Below are 26,513 nucleotides of genomic sequence, written 5' to 3' on the forward strand. Positions count from 1 at the left end.
GACTTACCCACTAATGACTTGCTGTTGACCATATTTCTTTCCATCCAGAAGTCCACAGTGACCATGGATACCTCATTTTCTGGGTTGGGGGGGTGTGGGGGTCATTTCAAAGGGAAGACTGTACAAGGCATGTGAATGACGTAAGAGGTCAAACTTCAAATCAGTGTCTTGCAAATGAGGACATCCTTCCCAGAATTGCAGGTTTTTCAGGATTCCCTTCCCAAGAGTATGATTTCCATCCTGACGGACAATATGGCTGTGGTCTGGTGTATCAACAAAAAATGGGAACCCATTCATACCTATAATGTTGAGAAGCCATGAGGGTTTGGCAATATCTTCCCAACACTTTCTAGTGGAAATGCAGTTTTAGTGGACAAACTGAATATATCTATTCTCCTGCTTCATGAGTGGTTTCTCAACTAAGCCAGTGGCAACCATGATTTTCAGTCACTGGGGCACAACATGCTGTGACCTCTTCATGTCCCATCTTAACACTAAGTGCAGCAACTACTTTGCCTGATCTACCAGTAAGGTCAATTACTGATAGATGCTGTTATTCACACTTGGCCCTCAGGTCGCCTATGTCAGATCAGATCCAATAACCCCATCCATTTATAAAGAATTTCTTTCAGAAAGCAATTCGGTGTAAGGCAACAGTGATTCTTATTACCCCCTTCTGGCCTCGTCAAGTTTGGTTTCCTTTTCTTCGGGCTTATCTGAAACACCCTCCCTTTATACTCTCGTTACTTCCAGATCTACTGTCTCACCCATACAGCCAGTACCACCAGGATTTACAAACCCCTGAAACTAACTGTATGGTTCCTCCAATTCCATTGATGGCCATGATGCCAGGATTTTCCACTTCAGTGCTTCATATCTTATCCTCCTTGAAAAAAGTAAACACCCGAAAAGCTTACAGAAGCAAATGGAAGAGATTTGCTATTTGTGCATCATCAAAGGGGTTGGATATCTTCCCAGCACCTTTACCATCTCTTCAGGAATTTTCTACCATAAATGTAAATTTTCTAAAGCCTTTTTAAGGAGAACATTCCTTCTCAGGCCCCCTCTGATGGATCTAGCTCCTCCTTTGGATATTATGTTATTGCTCCAAGCCTTAACTAGACCCCCTTTCATACCAGTAGCTTTAACTGAACAAAATATCTGTCCTGGAAGACTATTTTCCTTATGGCCATCATATTAGCTAGGAGAAATTCTGAGTTGCAGGCATTAGCTTGCAAGCCTCCTTATCTGATCTTCCATAAGGCAGGGTGTTACGTCAGACCAATTAACCAGCCCATTGACTTTGCCAACCTTTTTTTCCATTCTTTTTGTTTGTTTGTTTTTAAATAAGAGTGTACACTTTGCATTTGCTGGGTGTTCACTGCCAACTGAAGTTCTGCTTACATTGTATCAAAGGTTTTAGAAAAAACAGATCAACTTTTTGTTTTCTTTTCAAAAGTCAAATTGAGAGATGGTGTTTCAAAAGTCACATCATCCATATGGCTTTCTCATTTTATTACTTTTGAATATAAAGAGAAAGGTCTATCTCCCCCTCACAAACCAAGAGCTCATTCAACCAGAGTGGTTGTAACCTTTGCAGCCTTATTTGTCAGTATGCCTTTAGATGACATCTGTGCTATGGGTACTTGGTCTACTGTTCACACCTTTGTCTCCCATTACAAGCTTGACATATAGTCTGGATTCAGTGCATCCTTCAGATCAATCATCCTTTGGAATATCCTTCCCTTAGACCACCATGGAGTGCAAGTAGCTGGGGAATCTGTCCCATCCAGTAAGTTGAATGGAAAAGACATTGGATATGAACATTATATACTTATCATAACACTAGACCTGTGTTGTCTTATTCCACCTAACTAAACCTTCCCTCCTCTGCCCCCCCCTTATCTAAATTGTCATCTTGCAGCTCTTGACTGACTGCATTGGGCCTATCCAGAACCTTGTCTGACATGCAGTTTTAACTGTTTCCTGTTGTTGTCTTAGTTTCTCCTTCTTTCCCTTAGTAGTTTTTTAGGAAGATGTGTAGGGTGCAAGTGGGCAAACTCAATCTGAGGTATAGCAGGGAGAGGATGGAATTATAGGTAGGAGAGGAGACTGAGGCCTGGATCCAAGAGCCTAAAAACAGGTGCCTATGTCAGATCAGATCCAATAACCCCATCCATTCAGCCAGATGGAAGAAGACAACTTGCACTTAGCGTTATGGTAAGGACATAACTTACATCATTAACTGACTAGCAGTTATACCACCTACCTGGGAAGAATCTTGTACTATTTAGAATATATAAAGTTAAATAAAAGGCTGGAACAGACAGAAGAAGCTTTAACTAGAAATTCAGAATGGGTTGCCACCTTTTGAAATACCCAAAGTGGGAAATGTTTTGTAGAAATGTGAAATTTTGAAGGACAAACTATATCCGTGACCAGTGCAAAGTACAGAACTTCACTTCTTTGCACAAATAAAAACTCACTGTTGTAGCATTGAAGTTGCTTACAGGTTCATAGGTTCATAGGTAGGTACTAGGCTATTGGCCCAAGGGCCTATGTAAGTCTAGCCAACAAGGTTCCATGGCTTACGCCACCCAAGAAAGTTATTTTCCTGTGCCACTGTTGAGCAGAGACACAGCCATGATCCCTGGGGTGTATTTTCTATTTCCCATCCACTCATCAAGATTTTTCTTGAAGAGTGCTAATGAAGAACTTTGCTTGACATAGATGGGTAGCCTGTTCCAGAGTATGGGAAGCCTCTGGGACAGGAATCTATCCCTCCAGCATGTCCTGTTTATTGTGATGACAAGGTTTAGGTCCCTAGAGCATGTAGCTCAGAGGGATTGGGATTTCTTTAGGTGTAGCATGTCCAACAGCTCTGGGTCTGACATAGCTTTATATGTTAGGCAGAGATCACCTTGGAGTAGGCGATATGCTATGGAGTAAAGCTGGAGTTTTTTGAGGAGATCAGTGTAGGGCATTTGTTTGAAGCCAGTAATCCTCTTTGTGAGGTATTTCTGCAGCCTTTCCAGTTGTTGTAGATGTCTTGTGAGGTACATTCCAAAAGGGGCGTTGTACTCTATAATGGGTCTAATGAGTGTCGAGTAGAGGGGAACAATGACCTCTTTTTTCCTGGATGAGAACCCTTTTATGATGAGGTGTGCCACATAGAAGGACTTCCTGATTACTGTGGCAATGTGACTATCAAAGGAGAGACTACTGTCCACCTGGGTCCCACGGTCTCTTATCACACATTTGGTGTTAAGTAGATTGCTGCCTATGTGGTAGTTCATGGGTACAGAGTTTTTACCAAAGGGGATGACACTGCACTTTTTGGCATTGAGCTTGAGGCCATGGCTCTGACACCAGTCATCTGTCTCAGTGAGGCTCTTCTGTAGGATGTCCACATCATTTGGGGACTTGACTATGGCTCCTAGTTTGCAGTCATCTGTGAACTTCATTAGCCAGAGGCCTTCTGTGTTAGCCTGTACTTCAGAGAAGTAGTTATGCTATTTCATATAACATTTAGGTGTTTCAGATACAAAATAACTTTTATGTAACTATTAAAGAAAACTTATGAAATATTTTTTGTCCTAAATTCTCAGGACATATGCCATTTTTAGGATTTTGTTCCCCGCAGGACACAACTGCCTAAAGGGGACTGTCCCTAGCACAGAGGGACAGGTGGTATCCCTAAGATGAAATAATAAACTGTAAAAAGTCAGAGTCTGAAGTAAAACAAATGGCTGTCAGAACATAAGGCACTTAAAGAAGAGCTGTTAAAAAACAGGATTGTTAGAAGCATGCCTAGAAAACCTGAGATTTTCTGCTATACCAGATAAACTGGAAAGAACAGGCTACTTATGAAAGCAGAAATAAGTGACAGGACTAGTGTTCCACAGCAGAATTTGCTAATTGAGAGGGCCCATTATGTGTATGCTTTAAATCTTTCAACCAGAAAGCACTCAAGACCGTTATTAGCAGAGATATACTCATGCCAGCAAAAATAGATGCTCCTCACAGAATGTGGCAGAAGGGAGGAGTGGTAAAAATTGGGGACATCAGACTGTGGGAAATGATTATTCTGTGTACACCAAGCAGAAAAGCAATCCCAGCAATGAGGGAATGTCAGGAGGCAGGTATGATATTCAAGCTGCTGTATACAGCTTTCTTCAGAATCTTTCTCCTGGTGGTTCAAAGACATTTGTGGATGCAGAACAGACTAAAGAGTACACAAAAAAGTTCAGTCAACAAAGCGTGAACCATCAAGCAGAAACAGACTCTGCTTCTCATACTACTGACAATATGAAAGCCCATACATAGACTTTGCCAGTGAAGCTTTTCTATTGTCCAAATAAAACTGCTTCAAAGACATAAAAAGCAGAGGAGCTGAATAGAAGAACTAGGAGTATCTTAAACATGAACAAGACACCAGTACTGGGAGATGGAGAGATTCACAAAGAAGAAGATCAGCAACATTGTAAAACTAGTGAATAAATGGGTGACTATAACACATCAGTCCATTCAGGTATAGGAGCAGACTTGTGAAGTGTGGCTTTGTAAGAAGTGACTGAAGAATGAATTAAATTTTGTTGATTGTATTAAACTGGCAGTTGTACTATAAAGCATATTCTCCACTTTATGTCTATAATGTTTAAAATGACATTGAATAGACTGAAGAAAAAACTGTATTTAAACGTGTTTGTCATTATTTGTATACAAATAACACAAATGAAGGCTGTATATAAATGTAATAATGTAAATTGCATGTTATATTGTAAATCAGTCTTGCAATAGTGTGCAGTCAGGAATAATTTAAATGTGAGGTGGGGTGTCTTATTAGCGAATTATGCATATTTTAAAGATATTAAAGCAATGAAATACTATTTCTTAGTTGTAAGGTATCTAGAATTTACACTGTATCAATGTAAGAAATGCCAGACACATGTTAAACTTAATATAATGTTGTGATTTTGGACTGCTGAGGTAGGGGATATAAAAGTATACCAATGGCATTATATGTAGAACTAAGATAATTTCTCCTTTTTTTAGATGTGTGTATCTAGAATAATGCCCATGTCTTAAGCTGTAGATGAGTTTTTAAGCAAATAGGCTTGACAAATAAGACATAATGAAAGGTGAGGAAATGGTGATCCTTTCTTGTATTTGCAAAGTTGTTAGCTATTTTGTTTCCATTAACAAAGGCTTTCAGTGGGAGACAAGAAGTTTACAGGTGTAAGCAATTAATAAGGAGAGAGCTGAACAGTGTGTTCTGAGTGAAAGTTATAAAGATTATTTCGTGCATCTGCAAAATTACTAGCTGTTTTTTATTACTCTTTTACGTGGGCATGAAAAGTCTGCAGAAACAAGCAATTAATCATGAGCGGTCTGAATACAATCTGATGAATGAAGTATATGAGGTACAATGAAGCTAACATTTAATGGTACATTGGCAAATAGTTCAGTGAAAAATGAATGAAGTTTGAAAATGTGGGAAGTGAATAAGTTGTACAAGTAGCTGCCACCCTAGTAACCTTAACTTTAATACATGTAATAGAACAATGCATAATTTCGTTTATTTATTTAAAAGTAGCCAGTGCATTTCTTTTTTTCTTAGGGCTATAAGTTAATGTTTTCTAATAGAATACAAACGGTTTTTCACATGGGGGGCAGAGATAAAAAAAGAACAGGACAGGGATTAATGTATGTGGAAACTCAGGCTGTAATTTACAATTTAGCATGGATACTCTTAATTTTAGATTAGGTAATAGATGTGGGTACAGCCATCAGTTTGGGGTAACTGTTTCTATCTGGAGGGGTAAACATTTTTTGTAAATGTACATGGTTTTCTGTGATTCTTGTCGGTCAAAAGGGATAGATGTTTTGAAAACCTATTTTGTTTTTTGTTTGAGTGTCTTCAATGAAGGAAAAAGTCTTGAAACTGTGATATGTCCAAATGAAGATAAGATCAAACAACTAAATAAGAGATCACCCTGACAAATATTATTGTGTGCATATAAGCTAAAATTGTATTTAGTTTTTGCATTTGTTGACTGGGATAGTCCAACTGGGCAATGGTCTTTTTCAGCAGAAGCTCAGGAAGAAAAGCATCTGAGGAAAACTAGCAGTGATTATATTATGTAGAGTTAGTAAGGAGATAGTTAACATTTCAAGTACATAGTATTTATAAGCTCTGGGTTGAGATTACATTTTTACATTGCATATAGTTAGTCCAGAAATAATTTCATTTCAAGTACATAGCATTTACAAGACCTTAATTTAGATTAACTGGTTAAAATAAGTTAAAAATGTAGGTACATACAAATACATGTAGTTGTTAGAGAAGTTTATAATATTTCACAGAAGACAAATTATCTGGTTTGAATTGAGGTAATTTCTAATTATATAGTATTTTCAATCGCTTGCTAAATATTGTTAGCCAGCTGACACACAAGAGCTGATCCATGTTTGTTTAAGATATTCCTTCAGTTCTGTTTTAAAGGAAGATTTGTCTCTTATCTGTCTTATAGGTTATTGGTATAGTGTTCCATTTTCTTGAGATAGAGTTGGAGTACAATATATCACCTGCTGTATTGTTAGATTTAGTGATTGCAAGCAATATTTTCTCACCTGATAGCAGGAGTCTTTCAGGAGAATAAGGGTAAATAAACTGTTTTAGGCTTGGTTTTAGGTCAGGTTTAAGCAGAAATATATTTATGTAGTGTCTGGAGATGGGTAAATGTGAGCATGTGTAAGATCTCAAGCCAGTTTAGCACTTTGAATGTTGTGGGTTTTGTAAGGCAGATTGGAAAAAAATTTACTGTAACATTGTTGAGCTGGACAGATGTGTAAAACTTGAACAGGCATACAGAAGGGTAGGTAATAGGAGTCTGAAGTGACATTTTTTCCTGGAAGCATCAGCAAGGAAGTGTTTGTCTCTATAAAGATTATCCAGTTTGTGTTGCTTTTTCTTAATGGCCTAAATGATATGCTGGTGAAATTTAATTTGGTCATCAGTGATGACTCCAAGCAATTTAATTTGAGTGACAGTGTCTGTTTTAGTACCATTATTAGAGGATATAGCAACATTGCTTTTCTGGGCATTGATCTGTTTATGGGTGAACAACATTAATTTTATTTTGTTGGGATTAAGATGGAGATGGGAATTACTGAACCTATATTGAGGAGAGGACTATTGGAAATATACATTCAAAAACACCGTTGTGTCTGATAGGTAGGAGTAATACCTTTCTATCATAATGTCTATTCTGTCCACATTGCCATAGAATGAAAGAAATATTGTATCAAACTATATTTATTAAGAAGTGTGAGGTGCAAATAGCAATGCTGTAGAAGACACATTTTGATAGAAATGAGCATGTGAATTTGTCAAAGAAAGGATTTCATACTGGACATTCATCAGAATATCAGTGACAAAGGAAAAGGGAATAGTAGTAATGATTGCTAGCAGGGTTTCAGTAATAATAATAAAAAAAGAGGCACTTTGGTATTATTGCAACCCATATTTTAACCTTCTGTAAATCATATCGTTTCCGAGAAAACAATTTATGTGTAAGCAAAATGGGGGTGTGCAAACTCCCAATTACTGTTTTTTTTTTTTCTCAGTGGTTTGTGAAAGACATACAGGAATAAGCAAGGCAAGCAGGAGGTTGTCCACCAACTGAAAACGGACATCTGGCATCAATCGCGTGTTGTACAACAGACACTGTTGAACCGTGGTGTGTCCTAAAATTAGCTAGATAACCTAACCAGTGTAAAAGCAAATTTATGTGTTTTACTTCTTTCTTGTACTTTTTAATTCATATTTCTATGTCGACCATCGTTCACAGGACTTCGAAGAAACAGAAAAAAACTGACTGTAAAAGTGATGGAAAATGTCAACAGACTAGCACGCAAGCTGTCTGCATTTTGCTGTAAGTAAATGTCTTCATCCCCGAACTATAGGATGCCACCAGTAACACAAAACCAACTCGCTGCTGGCTTTGTGTAAAAGGAAGGAATGCTGAGAAGAAAAACACAGACACTCATGGTCATGGAAATGCTTTCGGTAAACTCTTTCTTTGTAAAGCTTTCAACTATGTTTACAAAGTTTTACAAAGAAAGTTTACCAAAAGCATTTCCATGAGTGTCTGTGTTTTTCTTCTCAGCATTCCTTCCTTACAGTAAAAGTATACCTTTTGTCAGTAACACAGCACCACTGACAGTTTGAAGGGTGCGTGTGTAATGCAAGCAAAACAGGAAGAAGAACTGCACATTTGTTTGGCTTCCTGAATGTAATACAAAATTACTTTTCTTTAGTAAGGCTGTCAAATAACATTTCACTATGTTTCCCGCACTCAGTTTCACTCCAGCACGCAAATTTCGCTACCGCGAAAATCTGGTTGTGATAATACGTAAGTACTAAAAAAGGTAATTATGGTAGATTTCTGATTGTAATGGATTCTTGGCAGGGGAGCAGAATTACACTGGCATGTATTTCTATTCCACCTAAAACTGCTATTATGGAGCTTAAAATAATTTTGGGAGAAATAATCAGCTTTCAGCATGGAATATTATTTATAGCTGGGCACTGGAACATGTTTTGAAGTAGTGAGGATGTATCAGGGGAAATGAAAATGCAGATGACCTGAATTCCAACTCCGGTAACAGGAATTTTTCACCAACAAAATGTAAAATTTACGTTGCTGTAAATACAACTGCAAAAGTTGCCAAAAAATGCCAAGATAGCAAGCGATAGTAAAATCCAAACAAAGTCTTTAATTCCACAAGATAAAACACAAGCGCTTTCGCCCGTTGTAGGAATAGATTCTAATTTGACTTATATTGTGCATAAAAAATGTATCAGGGGAACCTAAAAGGAAAAATATAACAAATGAACATAGATTTTTTTTAAGAAATATGTGAGAATATTTGGTGCAGAATACATTAATTTAGAGGTAGGAACTCAGATTTATATATTATGCATATATATCAAAAGACCAAGTGTATTTCATTGAAAGCTAGCTTTGATACACATTCTGCAACTACTTCAGCTCATGCACTAAGAAAAGATGCAGGATAACAAAGTAAAAATGAGACAATGGCACATTCCTACTTATATGTTAAAGAGAGAAGAATTTAAGGAATGGATAGTGGAAATGATTCAAGAGTTACTAGGGAAGATAGATATTGATTCAGTAGGGATAGCTAGTGATTGGGATACAATAAAAATGGAGTTTAAAAACATGGTAGGAATAAGAGAGAGAATGAGGTACTGAAAAAATAATAGGAATTATTTAAAGGTGTGAAAGTATTGCAGAATAAGGGGAATCTCACAGACTGAGAAGAGGAGCAAATGCAAAGTATTAAAGGGAAAATAATGGAGTATTTGCATGATATGCATTTTAGAAAGGGTGCTGTTAAGCAACCATGTTCTGATATCAACTCCAGACCCCAAATGCTTTTAGCACAATAACTAAGGCAACAGAAAGTTAAAAGGATTTTTGCCTGACTTTGGGAGCCTGTAACAAGAAAACCTATGTGAGGTATTTTGGAAATGTTATGACAATTTGTGTAAAGCAGAGGAATGTGGGAACCAAGAAAATGTACAAATGGAAAATATTTATAGATAACTTAATTACACCAAGGTTAGAAGCAGATAGGAAGAACAAGATAAAAAATGGTAATTACATATAATCAATCAACTGAGACATCTCCATGAACAGATGGTATTCCTGTGGAAGTTTGGATGTTGGGAAGAATGTAATAAAGATTTGGAAGGTTTTGTTTAACAGTATTTTTAAAGGGGAGGCATTAATTAGCATCCTTGAAAATGCAGTGGAGGCTGCATTACCCAAAGAGGGTAAAATCCATCAGACCCAGCTTCATATATTTTAAACCATGATTATAAAGTGCTCATGCCAATACTAGATAAGAGAAAAAGTGTTGTCAAGTAGATTTGAGTCAAAGTGTTTTTGAGGAGGGAAGGCAAACATTTGCTATGGTTAGTAGAACAATGATGATCCACAGGGAAGCAGAGTGTAAGAAAATGTCACTGTTCTTGGTGGGTCTCGATGAAGAAAAAGTATTCAAAAGTCATCAGGATTTTTATGAGTAGGGCAATGGCAGCATTTGTGTTCCCTGATAGAACATTAGGGTAAATAGGATTAATTAGAAGGGTATATGACGGGAACAGAGGAGCAAGGCAGGAAGGACCTCTTTCCCTTTGTTATTTAATTTATATTTAGAACCATTGGCAAAGAAATAAGGAACTCATACATTCAAGAATATAACTGGTATGGTAATCAAGAAAAGTTAGCTTTATATGCAGATAATATTATTTTACATTTGATAAATCCATTAAAAAAAAAAAAAAAAAATATATATATATATATATATATATATATATATATATCAGTACTGTAGAACATTTTGAGACAATTTCAAGTCTTTTTGGGACATAAAATTAATGAAAGTTATGCAACTGAAGCAGTAAAAGTAAACTATGTATCCACACATGAATTGGTTCAGCAATACCAATTTTAATGAAAAATAATTACATGAAGTATTCTGGTGTATTGATTAAAAGGGATTCTGTTATGGCAACTAAGGATAAGTGGGAAGACACTAAAAGGATTATACAAAAACTGAGAAGCTGGAAGCTTTTCATTATGAATATGGATAGTAAGATGCAAGCAGCGATGATGTTTCTAGTCTCTTTAGTTTTATATACAGGTCAGGCATATTTTTATCAACCAGAGGACACTTTGTGGATCATAATTAATAAAGAATTAAAGGAATTTATTTGGGAGAGGAGGAGGGACTGAATAAAGTGGGATAAGTTGAGTTTCTCGTTAGAACAAAACAATTTAGGACTACCTTTTTAAAGGCATATTTTAGGATTTGCAGTAAAGGCTCATAACACAAACAGAAGGCTATAAGGCAAAGTAGGAAGGGATGATGATGATGATGATGATAGAATAGGGGGTTTGAGAAATAGGAGACAGTATGATTTTGGACTCAAGTCTTTAAGGAGAATAATAATAGCCATAAAGAATATTGTATTCATAAGGCAGCAGAAGGTATTGCAAAACTAAGTCAATATGGCAATGGAGAAAAGAGGTTTTTACTAGTAGAGATGATTGCAAGTACAGCTATAGAAATCAGGCAAGATGGGACTGAAATTTTCTGGAGAAAATTATCATAGCAGCAAAGGTTTTGGGATCAAATAACTACAGAATGAAAGATAATAGAGTAGGATGAGGCCAAGCAGAAGTTTGAACTGCAGGTAAAAGACTGTCTTCCCTACCAGGGATTGATAAAAGAGTATAGGCAAAGAGGACGGTGTAGTGGTGCAGCGGTAGTATTGCAACCTCACAACAAGAGGTTCTCCGGTTGAGTCTCGTCTGCAGTGCCTTCTGTGTGGAGTCGGCATGTCCTCCCTGTGTTCATGTGGATTTCCTCTGTCTGCTCTGGTTTCCTCCCATGTTACAAAGACGTGTCAAGAGTGTTTTTCCTCGGGCCTCTGCTGAAAATTGGCTTTGTTCCAAGTCAGACTTTCCCGGTTAACAAATGTTAAATAAATAAATAAATTAATAAATAAATGAATGAATGAATGAAAGACCAGCTCTGATTGCTAAATGAAAGACCAGCTCTGTTTATAGTTGAATGCAGAATATAAATTGTTACAAATGGATAATTAGTAGAGGATACAAAATATTGCATAATAGCTTTATGAATCAAATCAGAAAGATTAAAAAAAAGATTGGGAAGAGAGAATGGGAAGGAAATATTACAAAGGAACAATAAGAGGATGTCTTTATGGCTCCAAAGTATACAACAAAGTCCAGAATCTTAGGATTTTTGATTGTAAGCATTTGCAAAGGTATTTCTGTACCCCCAAGCAGACTTCAGAGAATTTTTCCTCAAGTAGATAGCAAATGCTGGAGGTATGATGGGTGAGTGAGTGGCAAATGGGAACGTGTTTTTTTTTTTGGGGGGGGGTGATTTAATGAATTGGAAGATTTTAAAAATTCCCTAAAGAGTCATTTCTCAGAAGTTATTCTTTTGAGCTGGTATATAGGATTTGAATTTCCAGACATAGTAAGGCCTTACTAAGTTTAATGCTATACTGGCTACCAAAAAACAATTAGTAGGAAATGAAAAATTAAATCCAAACTGACTATAAATTAAGTACTGAATACTGTAAAAGAGATAAAAGAACTGGATGCAAGATCATTAGAAAAGGGAAGGAGCAAATTACATAGAAATAAATAGAATTTATGTATGCAATACATGCAGAATAATGCTCAGAATGAAGGAGGAGTGAAATTAAAATCAGGAATTAAGCAATTTTTATAATGTTAGAGTGAATGAAAATTGTTAAATAGAAAACATGTATTTGTACTACATGAGAATAATGACAACTGAAATGCTATTATGGTTTGGATTCTTTTCTATTACTGTATACATAGCTAAGTCATGTTTTAAAAATGACATGTTTAATAACATATTTAAAAAAGGCAACTATATCTAAGTAACTCCTGGATTCCAACAATAGTATCGAAACCAGCAACCCAATGCAGCAAAAAAATTCCAGGAAATGGATCCAAGCACAGTTCACAGCGTTTATTAGACAATAAAAACGGAGAGGTTTCAGGTTAAGCGTTTTCATCCATGTATTCAGACTTCTTCAGAACGTATTCACAACAATCACTCACCCTTAAATACATAAAGAACCTGCCTTTAACCACAATCATTCAATTAATCACATTAATTAACTTAAATAAATGCTTTAAAAATTTCATATTCACTTATCCTACACAATATATGTATTTTACTATAACAGAATCAATATAAAATATAAAATATAAAGCAATATGCAAGAAATATTGTTTTAAAATATTTTTAAACAGTCCTGTTCTACTTTATACATCTAAAATCTGGCAATTGTTAAGCAATTGTATCTGATGTTGTTATCTTTATATAATAAAGCATATAAATTGTATTGCAATACATTCTCTTACTAAAAAAGTTAATTACTATATTGACTACATAAATTGAAACAATAAAATATATTACTCCCAGTTTAACAATGTTATGTAATAGTATATCCTATTTTATTACAGTGTTTATAATTCCATAGGAATTTAAACCATGCTATGGAATATCACAGAGCTACTAGGACAGGAATATGTCAGATATGGATATAGACATAACCATATTTTACCTAAAGTCTATCTATTGTGTGGAATTATACCCTCACTAGGGGTTTAGTGGGGATCATTTCATTAAGTCCAGGTGGTACAGCTGCATTTAGTCGTATCTGCCATCTCACTTCCTTGTCACCCACTAATGCCTTAATGTTTCCTCCACTAGGGTTGGGTCTCACCATTTCTAATATAGCAAATTTAAAACCTGTACAGCCTTGATTATTTATCAAATGCCTAGATAACACATTATTAGTATAAAGTTTTCTAATGCAATACAAGTGGTCATAGATTCTATTTTTCAAGTATCTATCCATTTTTCCCTACATAATAGTTCAAACAGGTATTACATAGGGCTAAATAAATCAGATGTTGACTCTGGCAATTACCATGGCAAAACTTAACTTTACTTTTAATGTTATTATTCAAGATGATAGATGTCTCTTCAAAAATATAACTGCAATAATTGCAGTTACCACATTTTTTGGTGCCTAACCTGTTACTATTTCTATTCTTTTTAGAATTATATTTTAACTCTATTATTCTTTTTAAATTATTGCCTGTTTTATACACAAAGTGTGGTCTACAGGGTACCTTGTCCTTTATTGTACCATCACTTGTTAATATATTCCAATTAGTGTTGATGATATCCTTCACCTCATTACTATGTTTGCCATATTTCAATATACAGGCTTTAATATATTTGTCTTCCATCTCACCTTTGATTGTATTATTATTTTTACTTGTCTCATGGGTATTACTAAGGCCTATACCTAATAAAGGAGGATATTTCTGACCCCATTCATTAGATACATATGTAGTTATGTCATTAATCATATCTGTGGGGTATCCCTTCTCCTTGAATAACCCACCAATAAAATTAAGTTCACTTATCATTGCATCCCTCGTTGTTGTCATCCTAGCAGCTCTTATACATTGTCCTTTTACTATGCCACGTTTAGTGTGATAAGAGTGGGCACTATCGAAATGGAGGTATCCATTACTATATGTATCTTTTCTGTGTATTCTAGACTGGAAGGATTTCCCATCATTGTATATATAAACATCTAGATAATTAATCCCCTTTGTGTCCACCTGGTGTGTAAACCTAAGATAGTTGGTTGTATGGTTTATATAGTGCATAAAGTTAGTCAGCTCTGCTATTTCTCCATCCCAAAGGATGAAGATATCATCCAGGTACCGGACATATGTTTTAATATACTGCATCCAATTAGAATTAAGTACAAATTTCTCCTCCTAGTCTAGTAGTACTAAGTTGGCATACATGGGGGCACAAGCTGCCCCCATGGCCACACCTGTTTGTCTATAGTACTCACCTTCATAATAAATATAGTTATAATCCAGTACTATATCCATAAATGCTGTAAGCAGGGAGATATCATCCTTATGTAATCCACTGTATTTATGTATACTATTAATAAAATTATCAAGTCCATCATTCTTAGGAATGCAGGAAAAAAGATCCTGAATGTCAACAGTGACAAAAATCAAATTAGGATTCCACAGTTCTTGTTTGAATATTCCTAAAAATTCCCAAGAATCTTTAATGATATGTTTAATAGTACTATACATATGTTTGAGTTTGAAATCAATGAATTTGCTGAAAGGAAAGACTTTACTGTCTCTTCCAGATATTATGGGTCTAAACGGGGGGTCCACCAGATTTTTGTGAATCTTAGGGATTCCTTTAATGGTTGCCAATACGGGGAAATCAACCTTTAGAAATTTATACAAATCCTCATCAATTCTATTATCCAGCAAATATTCTTCTAAGTAAGAGTCTATTCTACTGTATGCTATGTTCACTTGGTTAAGTGAGGACACCTCGTACTGTACTGGATTATTAAGCAGTTAAAATATTTTGGTATTGTATTTATCTTGATCATATAATACTATTCCACCCCCTTTGTCAGCTGACATAATCCTTATATTATTTTCACTCAATGAATCTATAACTGAGGTGGCTTGCTTATTGGCTGCAGAGTCCTTCTTATTGTGCTTATATTTGTTATATAAACCATATATTTCAGTATTGATTACGTTTTCAAAAGAGGCCAAAGTTTTGAACATAGGGGGCGTAAATGCACTCTTCTTTTTTAATTCACCTGTATGTTTGTATTGAGTGGAATTGTGTTGAAAAAATATCCCAAGGTTTAATTTCCTAAGGAATAATTTGACCTCTACCAATGTGTCTGTAAGATCTAGTGACTTATCCGGAATGTATTTCATTCCTTTGGTGAATACATGTAGCAACTCTGGTCTAACTTCATAAGCACTATAGTTATATATTTTAACTTCACCACTTGAATATTGAGTATTGTTGGATAAGGAATCTCCCACATATTTCGAAAGATAATTAGAAGTATTGTCTATAACCTCTAAATTCCCATCCTGTCTACACATGGGTTCCCCTAATGTTTCCTGTATCTGTTCCATCTGTATTGTCCCTTTCCTTGGCATTTTACTGTTTGCCAGTTGTCGGAATCCCTCCCCTCCCATAAAAAATTATCCTCGTGTGTGTTTGAATAAATGCTATCTTGATTCCTTCCATTATACATTTCTCTCTTGTGTTCTTTATCTTGCCTAACATTCCATCTATATGCATTTCCTTGTTCATATTGCAACAGGTCCCTGTGTAACTTCTTACACTTTCTGTCAAACACTTTTTTACAGTTATTATCTACATATTCATATTGTTTATTATAAAGTTTCTCCCATTGGGGAAACAACATATCCTTTTTGATGGTTTTACTCATACATTCAACCTCATGCAACAAGTTACTCAATTTCGAATCATTGCATGTAACAATGAATTGCATAAATTGTTTCCCAAAATCATTAAACATATCATTACAAACTTTAATGTTATCCATATTCATTTCAACCGCTATAGGTTCCTTAAAAAAACGTAGCCCCATAGGGACTATATTACTATCAATGCATTTGCGCAAATACATGTTATCTACTTGTAATGCTTTAATTCTATTAAGTTTGTTACCAAAGCTATAAATCATTTGCTTCAAAGATGTAAACTGTTCATCAACATCATTCCGTTTGTTTTCCATACTATTTTTGACATTGAATTCAAACGGTATATACATAATTTTATCGACATTAAAATTGTCCAGGTTATCATTATTTCCCGCAGGGGAACGTTGAAAAACAGTACCTTTTTGTGTTTTGTTAGTATTTGCGTTCATTTTATCTGGCGCTGTATAGGTCCGTGCTGACGGTAAGCGTTTGGGTTTGGCCCCAGATATTAAATAAATGTCTTCTTCCTGGTTGCCAGACATAGTAGAAAAGTTCAGAACACTCTGCTGTCTAACTGTTTGCTCATTAACATCCTTCCTCGGCGTACAGTCCAACGGAAAAGGTGACGAAAACCTCCTCTGCCCATTCGGGATCTCCTCGTCGCTGCCATTGCCAATAGAGGAACGTGATGTCGTTATGGCGTTATTAGAGTTTGGTTGAACCTTATTTCTTAAAGAAACAGAAGGCAGTGTAAGTAGTTCTATCAGGCGTGTGAGTTCGCCTTTTACTATAGCCAACTCCGAATGAATCTTGTCTACTTCTTCTCTTGTAATAGAGTTACCAAAGCCGGATACATCGTGCATGGAATCCATGACAGACAACTATATCTAAGTAACTAAGAACAACAAAAGGAAGAGAAGGCCACAGCCTAAGAAACAACGCCAGTTCACAAATAAATTTAATCCAGCTTAGCGCCTCGGCATAATAGCCTTCAATGAACACAAGTTACAAACACACACCTACTCCAATATATATCATAATTAATTAAGCAATTACATAAATTAATCAATCAGGAAACAAAATATCATTTAAAGAGAGAACTTCCAATATAAAAAAGAACTAACAATACTAGTTATACAAAGCTTATAATAGACTTTTCCAATTTACTTCTAAATTTAAACCATTAGGTGACAAGGTGTTATATTTCAAAATATAAATAGTTTCTTTAAATAACAGAATATTTTTAATTAATCTATCATCACCTTTCTTAATAAAAATATTTTCTAAAATACAACATTCAAACAATTCAACATTACTATTGTGACACTCCATAAAATGTAAAGCAATGGGACTAGTTAATACTCTTTTTAATATCTCTAATATGTTCTTGCATTCTAGTTTTAAATTTTCTTTTGTCTCACCAATATAATATAATTTACATGGGCATCTAACACAATAAATAACCCCTACAGAATTACATGAAAAATTATTATTAGGTCTAAATGAAATTCCATTAATATTATCAAAATATGGTTTTACAAATTTACATATATTGCACTGGCAAAACATTAGTACCTACTATGACTAAATTATTATATACCTTATCTAAAGGAGAAATATAATAAGTATTAATCAGTTTATCAGATAAATTTTGACCTCTTTTAAAAGATATTTTAGGAATAATTGGAAAAATTTTATAAAGATTTTTATCTGAAATCAAAAATTTCCAAAAATATTTAATAATATCCCAAATTTTGTCACTATGTATATTGTAAACAGTGACAAAATAAATATCTAATATTTCCTGAGTAGAAACCGTTGAACATTTATTATTCCTACTAACAGAGCTAACCTTTTTCATAAAAGGTAAAAAACCACTTTCTTCTCTATTATTACTAATCATCAATTTATTACCCTTTCTAAAATTTATTTTATCCATTAATTTATTGATACAAAAATCTAATATATCAATACTATATCCTCTTTTCATGAACATAATAATACTATCATAAATGTTCTTTTCTAAATCTAATTCATTATTGCATAGTCTAGATAATCTGATAATTTCTCCATAAGGAATAGCAGATAATGTATGTGGGGGATGACAACTAGTTCCATGAAGAAACTGATAACCATCCGTAAACTTACGGTACACTGTAGTGTGAACCTGATCACCTACCACTCCAGTTAACATAATATCTAAATAATGAACTTCACTACCAAACTGTAAACCATCAAAATGTAAGTTATACCTATTATTATTGAGATCTGAAAAAAACTCATAAATATATTCACTACCACCGCTACAAAGAAAAATCAAATCATCTGTGTAGCGGTAGTAACACAAAACATGATTTTTATAAAATGTATTAGTATATACATACTCCAACTCAAATTTACCCATAAAAAGGTTTGCATACATGGGGGCAAAAGATGCCCCCATAGCAGTACCTTTTAATTGATGGTAGATAACTTGATTAAAACTAAAAAAATTATTAGAAAGACAAAAAGAAGTAAGGTCCATTATGTAGTGGGTGGTGGGATTATCCCCCAAAAAATAAAATAATGCTTGCAAACCATCCGAGTGATTAATGTTAGTGTAGAGACTGACAACATCTACACTAACCCAAAACATATCATCTGTCCAAGTAATATGACTTAATTTATCAATAAAGTCAAAAGAATCTCTAATATAGGATTCTAATTTTTGTACATAAGATAACAGATAATTATGAACAACTATACCCATATTCCGACAAAAATAATTACTGGCCGAGACAATAGGACGTCCAGGTGGGTTATTCATATTCTTATGAAGTTTGGGGAGACAGTAAAAAGTAGCTAAATTACAGTTCTCCAAACAGAATTTTTTATCAAGGTCATCCTTAGAAATATATCCCAATCTTACCCCCTTATCTAATAAAATAGTACATTCTTTCATGGCTACAATATATTTATCATAATCACTAATTTCATAAGTAAATGGGTCACTTAAATGTTCCATACACATGTCTAAATATTGCTTATTATTCAATATTACAATTTTATTACCCTTATCAGATTTTTTAATGACAATATCCTGTCTACTAGAAAGATTTTTCATAGCCTTCCATTCATTTTTGGTCATATTAAATAACCTTTGATCATTCCTACATAAATTAAACATTTCTTGTAACGAGAAATGTATCATTTCAGAGAAATGAATAATGTTGGAATTATTATATGGAGGAATAAGCCTACTATGAAAATTAATACCCTCAGTATTAAGTGTAGAATAAGCTTGTGAATACAAAGAAGGAAAAGATTCATCAGAAAAACAAGAGTAATAGCTATCCATACTAGTATCATCATCACTATCACTATATAACATATTAGAACCAGGCTCATCATATATAGAGATTTTTTAATCATTTGAAAAAAAATATCTCAAATGAAGCTTTCTAACAATTTTAAAAATCTCTTGTTTCAATATATGATGCCTAGGAAAGACAGTAGGAACAAATTTAAGACCCAACTGAAGTACAGATAATTCTTCATTAGAAATATTGCAGCCAGAAATGTTAACTACATTATTATCATTCAATAAGACAGAATTCGAAAAATCAAGTCCATCTACCCCTCTTAAATGTTTGTCTAGATTGCCCTTCACCCGGAGAAGAACCCGTAGCGAAGTCTTTCTTTTTATATCCTCGTCTGGAATTGCTGCCATCACTCCGAAAGCGTTGCTGATGCCCTAAGGAATCATTAGCAGCTGGAAGGGGTGGAAAGTCAGTGTCTGAATCTGTAGTCAAACCATAGCCTTCTGAAGAAGCAAATGACACAGAAAGCTGTTTTTTATTATTATTTTTAGCATTTGCTTGTTTTTTAAAAGGGCGAAAAGCTTGTTTTCGTTTCCATAGGAACGCTCGCCCATTGTCATAATCTTTAATGTCTCTTTTGATTTTTACTGATTTATACTGTATCTGTTCTGTCTCATACTTATGTAGATTATCATTTAGATTAACAAAAATATCATTGACCTTAGCCGCACCAATGTCAGTCAACAGTCTAGAATGCATAACATGTAGTTGTTCTTGTAATTTCAGCAAAAGAAGTTGTTCCCTATCAACGAGTATCTTAACCCACTCCATTGCACAATTATGAGCCGCCAAAAGCCAGCGGTCTTTAAATATCAAATCGTTACTATCTGCATTATCAAAAGGTGTCGCTGGGCTTTTAAAAGCCCGTAAACCTCGTGGAGAAATGTCAAGGTCCACATACCTTTGAAGCCCTAGTAAGTTAAAATGACACCGTGTTTCCCAGAAAAGCATTTTTTCAAATTCTTTAATATTATCTTGAATTTCCTGTGGAAACGTAGGATTAATGATACGGCCTCCTAAAGAACCGAAGGGGTTCATAAATTTCTGCTGTCTTTCTTGAAAAAGTTTAGTAATATATTCTGAGGAGACGTTACCATTAGGTGCTGCATTCACTGCAGGGTCTGCTCGATGAAAATTGGTAGCGGAGCCGGCACCACGTAACCTGCTGTCTAAATGAATATCCATGGTTACAGAAGAACCTGGCACATCCGTAGGAGCGTTCGCTCTCGCCATACCCTCAATAGTCGGCAGCATCGCAGGAAGCCCACCTGTAACATCCTTCACAACCTTCGGTCTGACTATCATATCAGGAGCCACTGTCATCACGGGAAACAAATTGTTAACCCCTCCAGTATAACCATTAACAATGGAAGGGGATGCAGCATTAGTAGCGTTAACAGTTCTTCCATTATCACCATCAGTGTTAGCTGTAAACCCATTAACTGACGGAGAGAAGTTCTCTCTAAAAACTCTAGGAGTATTTAATAAGGAACTGGTATCCATGTCAAAGTACCAAAAACAACAAAAGAAAGAGAAGGCCACAGGCTAAGAAACAACGCCAGTTCACAAATAAATTTAATCCAGCTTAGCGCCTCGGCATAATAGCCTTCAATGAACACAAGTTACAAACACACACCCACTCCAATATATATCATAATTAATTAAGCAATTACATAAATTAATCAATCAGGAAACAAAATATCATTTAAAGAGAGAACTTCCGATATAAAAAAGAACTAACAATACTAGTTATACAAAGCTTATAATAGACTTTTCCAATTTACTTCTAAATTTAAACCATTAGGTGACAAGGTGTTATATTTCAAAATATAAATAGTTTCTTTAAATAACAGAATATTTTTAATTAATCTATCATCACCTTTCTTAATAAAAATATTTTCTAAAATACAACATTCAAACAATTCAACATTACTATTGTGACACTCCATAAAATGTAAAGCAATGGGACTAGTTAATACTCTTTTTTTAATATCTCTAATATGTTCTTGCATTCTAGTTTTAAATTTTCTTTTTGTCTCACCAATATAATATTGGATACATCGTGCATGGAATCCATAACAGGCAACTATATCTAAGTAACTCCTGGATTCCAACAATAGTATCGAAACCAGCAACCCAATGCAGCAAAAAAATTCCAGGAAATGGATCCAAGCACAGTTCACAGCGTTTATTAGACAATAAAAACGGAGAGGTTTCAGGTTAAGTGCTTTCATCAATGTATTCAGACTTCTTCAGAACGTATTCACAACAATCATTCACCCTTAAATACATAAAGAACCCGCCTTTAACCACAATCATTCAATTAATCACATTAATTAACTTAAATAAATGCTTTAAAAATTTCATATTCACTTATCCTACATAATATATGTATTTTACTATAACAGAATCAATATAAAATATAAAATATAAAGCAATATGCAAGAAATATTGTTTTAAAATATTTTTAAACAGTCCTGTTCTACTTTATACATCTAAAATCTGGCAATTGTTAAGCAATTGTATCTGATGTTGTTATCTTTATATAATAAAGCATATCAATTGTATTGCAATACATTCTCTTACTAAAAAAGTTAATTACTATATTGACTACATAAATTGAAACAATAAAATATATTACTCCCAGTTTAACAATGTTATGTAATAGTATATCCTATTTTATTACAGTGTTTATAATTCCATAGGAATTTAAACCATGCTATGGAATATCACAGAGCTACTAGGACAGGAATATGTCAGATATGGATATAGACATAACCATATTTTACCTAAAGTCTATCTATTGTGTTGAATTATACCATCACTAGGGGTTTAGTGGGGATCATTTCATTAAGCCCAGGTGGTACAGCTGCATTTAGTCATATCTGCCATCTCACTTCCTTGTCACCCACTAATGCCTTAATGTTTCCTCCTCTAGGGTTGGGTCTCACCATTTCTAATATGGCAAATTTAAAACCTGTACAGCCTTGATTATTTATCAAATGCCTAGATAACGCATTATTAGTATCAAGTTTTCTAATGCAATACAAGTGGTCATAGATTCTATTTTTCAAGTATCTATCCGTTTTTCCCTACATAATAGTTCAAACAGGTATTACATAGGGCTAAATAAATCAGATGTTGACTGGCAATTACCATGGCAAAACTTAACTTTACTTTTAATATTATTGTTCAAAATGATAGATGTCTCTTCAAAAATATAACTGCAATAGTTGCCCATTAAAATGTATAGGCCTTGAGAGGGTACTGCAGAACATTATCTTTTCACAGGCTGCCTTTTGGTTATATGCCTCTGTAGAATAGCCAGATGATTTTACTTACAAGGCAGTGCTCTGAAAAAATCCTGTGCCATATCATGGCAGCCAGTCCCACCAATGTTGATTCACACCAGTGCTGATATTCAGCACCAAGTGTCTGTGTCACATCACAGCAGCCAGTACCAGTGGTCCAAGTATACCCATGCCAATGTTCAACACTGTGCCTGCATACTGCATTATGGTAAATAATGTGTAGCACTAACGAGCCTCTGTGCTGCAACATGGAAAGTGATCTGCAATGTAACGTTCATCCTTTGCACTCAGCCAAGTTGCACCAGCACACACAGTGTACTCTAACATTATACCCATGGCCAGAGCAACGATATCAATGCTTATAAGTCCACCATCACGAGTACCTCTGAATTCAAGGACTTTAAAAAGACAAACTTATTAAAAGTGTATGATGGGCTCTCCAAATTTAAATGCAAAATGTCCACCCCCCCCCCCATGTAGCCTCAGCTGTTACTTATGCCAGTGAATATCACTCCATTCTATGAAATAGCATAAACCAAGCTGTTGCAATAAAAATATATTTGTGAAATTCAACATTAATAAGCTACATAATAAAAGAAAAAAAATCTAGTTTAAGTGTATAATAAGTCAAACTCTACACACATTATAGACTCCACAGCATAAAGTTCAGCAAAAATTTGAAAGTTACTATAAAGAAGATCATAGAAAAACACACTTCTAAGATTAGCACCAGCAGTCAAAGAAAATCATAAAACATTTTTTAACTGCATTGGATAATTAAGAAATAGCACTCAGTAATATTCTGAAGTAACAATACTGCTAACAATTAAAGATACATTTGTGCCAAATTCACACTAGAAGTGATTACTGAAGTTCCACAAATTCCTGAGTCCTTTCTTCCCCCAAGATTATTAAGGAACATGTCTTAACTCCACTCACCAAAGCATAAAATTCCACCTCTATGGGCCTGGATAATATACCTGCCTGATTCACCAGCAGCATCAAACACACCCTTTCTGAACCCTTCCTAAAACTGATCAACTTAATCATAGCCACAGGGCATGTTCCTGAGTCACAGAAAGTAGCTATCATTATACCCTTCCATAAACGGGCCACATCTCAGATCCCAAGAAGTATAAACCCATCAGCCTAATAAACATGATTTGCACAGCCATGCAGTTTATTAAGGTATTATCTGATTCTATATGCTCTGATATAAAAAAAAATATTAATACTGATGTCCAGAAGCATAGCTGGTACCACAAACCTCACTGTAACTAGCTGATAGTTACAGTGTAACTATTGGCTTATTAAAGTTAGATCCATGCCCCCCCCCCCCCCCCGCCCTGAGCTATTCTGTTTCTTTTAAAGATACACACTCCCTTCTGCCCTGCCATTCAGGTCCCATTTCTCTGCCCTGTCCCCAACCCTCCTTCCGCATTTTTTATAAAAAAAAAATGATTTCTTCTTTTAAACTGTAACAAATCGCTTGCTACAAATGTAGCAAAAAGTTGCTACAGTTTATACCCTACCTGTACAGAGTGCTACAGTGCTTAGGTTTTACTTAAAAAAGAAGAGATTTCCTTTTTTTTTTTTTTTTTTGCTTGTACTTTTAAAGTGTAGAAAACAATGTAGCAAGCAGTTATCACAGTTCAGGCCACATATGGAGTGCTACACCACTCAGGTTTAACCACAAATGGAATATCAGCTTTTAAAAGCCGGTATTGCATTAAAAAGAGATCCAGATCAGCTGATTGCACCCCCAACACTTTGTACCTGGCACAGTTGCCTCTCTCACCCCCCCCCAATTACACTGTTCCTCAAGTTAGCTAAATTTGTTAATCTTCTTTGAGAAAGTCACTGAAGCTATAGTTAACAGCCGTGCAGTTCATACTGTGTCCCTGGATCTAGCCAATAGCTTTGGAACTGTTTTCTACGCTGGTATGTACACCCTTATGTTATAAGATGGATGACAAAATGGCTGTTGGATAGAACCCATGTAGTCTAAGTAGCAGTTGATGTTGTAGAAAACAAATGTTTGTTAGAAGCATTTCTCTGGGCTCACTACTAGGATGCCCTCTACTCAGTATCTACTTATTTGATCTCCAAACCACTAACCCAGACAGATATCTAAGTTTGTTAATGTCTGCAAGCTACATGTTGCTATTGACTCAGCAGCTATCAGCAAGAGCTAAACCATATAAACCAATAGTGTATTAGGAAATGTGCATTATATTAAATAAAAAAGTGTAATATTCTCAGTTTTGGTAAACAAACACGACAGCAGGTTACACTACATAGAGTACCCCACTCCAGAATGAGATAGTCATCAGGGGTCTTGATACCCTTGTTGACAACTCCCTATCATTTGACCACCATGTAGCAACTGTAGTCAGGAAATCCTCTGTTTGCATGAATAATATGTAAAGGTGTCATCCTAGTCAAAGGGCATTATCTTTCCTCTGTACTCTACCATGATCAAACCAATTATAGAATATAATACCCCTTTAGTATGCATTGATACAAAATGGCACACAGTAACAAAGACCCTTGAGATTCCTATCTGGAAAGATCACCAGACTAAAGACTCCCACTTACCAAGCCAGGCTTGAAACTCTATCCCAGTACTTTGTCTTGCATAGACTTCTGTTTGGTGATTTACATATAACTTTCTGTATTATTAATGATTTGTCCCTCCTTGATCTTCTACACCTCCAGAAAGCAAATGGTTCCAAAAACACCTCAAATGAAGACTTCAATCTCCATCAGCAAACAAAACATGCTAGAAGGACAAACTTATTAGCCAGTGTTTTCTGTATCTCTGGAATATGTTAAATAAAAACTGAGTAATAACCTTGCTTGATTTAAGGCAAACCTTGATGATTAGATGACTTGTTATATTTCCTGGCAGTAGGAGGTGCCCCATCAGGGTTGGTATTGTGTTTGGTTGCTCTTAGCAAGTGATCACAGTGTTTTTCTGGATAGTTCTAGTTAAGTAATCATTTGACTAGAGACTGCCGGGGATAGCAGAGATTTAGGAAGAATGGCTAGGTTTAAAAACGCACCAGTGGTCAATACACTAGTACATGCCCATGAACCTATGAATGGATGGTTTTCTCTCTGCAGGCTCACATCTTATGTATTTATTTATTTAAATTGTGTCAGGAAGCAGATAAAACTGTTGGCAGTGGTAACAGGAGACACAGTCTACAGCAGAATATACATTTTTTTCATTTAATTTTACTATGAATGATGTGGGGCTGAGTCCCTACAGACCTCTCAATTTCTTTACTCAAGAATGATGGACATAGCAAAAAATAATCATCATCTTCTTTCAGCTGTTCCCGCTAGGGGTTGCCGCAGCGGATCATCTGTTTCCATTTCTTCCTGTCCTCTGCATCATGCTCTTTCACACCAACTGCCTGCATGTCCTCTCTCACCACATCCATAAACCTCATCTTAGGCCTTCCTCTTTTCCTCTTAGCTGGCAGCTCTATCCTTAGCATCCTTTTCCCAATATACCCAGCATCCCTCCTCAGCACATGTCCAAACCAACGCAATCTCGCCTCTCTTGCTTTGTCTCCAAACTGTCCAACCTGAGCTGACCCTCTAATAAACTGATTCCTAATCCTGTCCATCCTAGTCACACCCTGTGCAAATCTTAACATCTTTAACTCTGCCACATCCAGCTCTGCTCCTGCCTTTTCGACAATGCTACCATCTTCAACCCATATAACATAGCTGGTCTCACTACCCTCTTGTAGACCTTCCCTTTCACTCTTATTGGTACCTGTCTATCCCAAATCACTCCTGACATTCTTCTCCACCCATTCCACCCTGCCTGTACTCTCTTCTTCACC

The sequence above is a fragment of the Protopterus annectens genome, chromosome 3.part1 (assembly GCF_019279795.1).
Source record: "Protopterus annectens isolate FY-2018-M chromosome 3.part1, PAN1.0, whole genome shotgun sequence".
NCBI classification, from domain to species: domain Eukaryota; kingdom Metazoa; phylum Chordata; order Ceratodontiformes; family Protopteridae; genus Protopterus; species Protopterus annectens.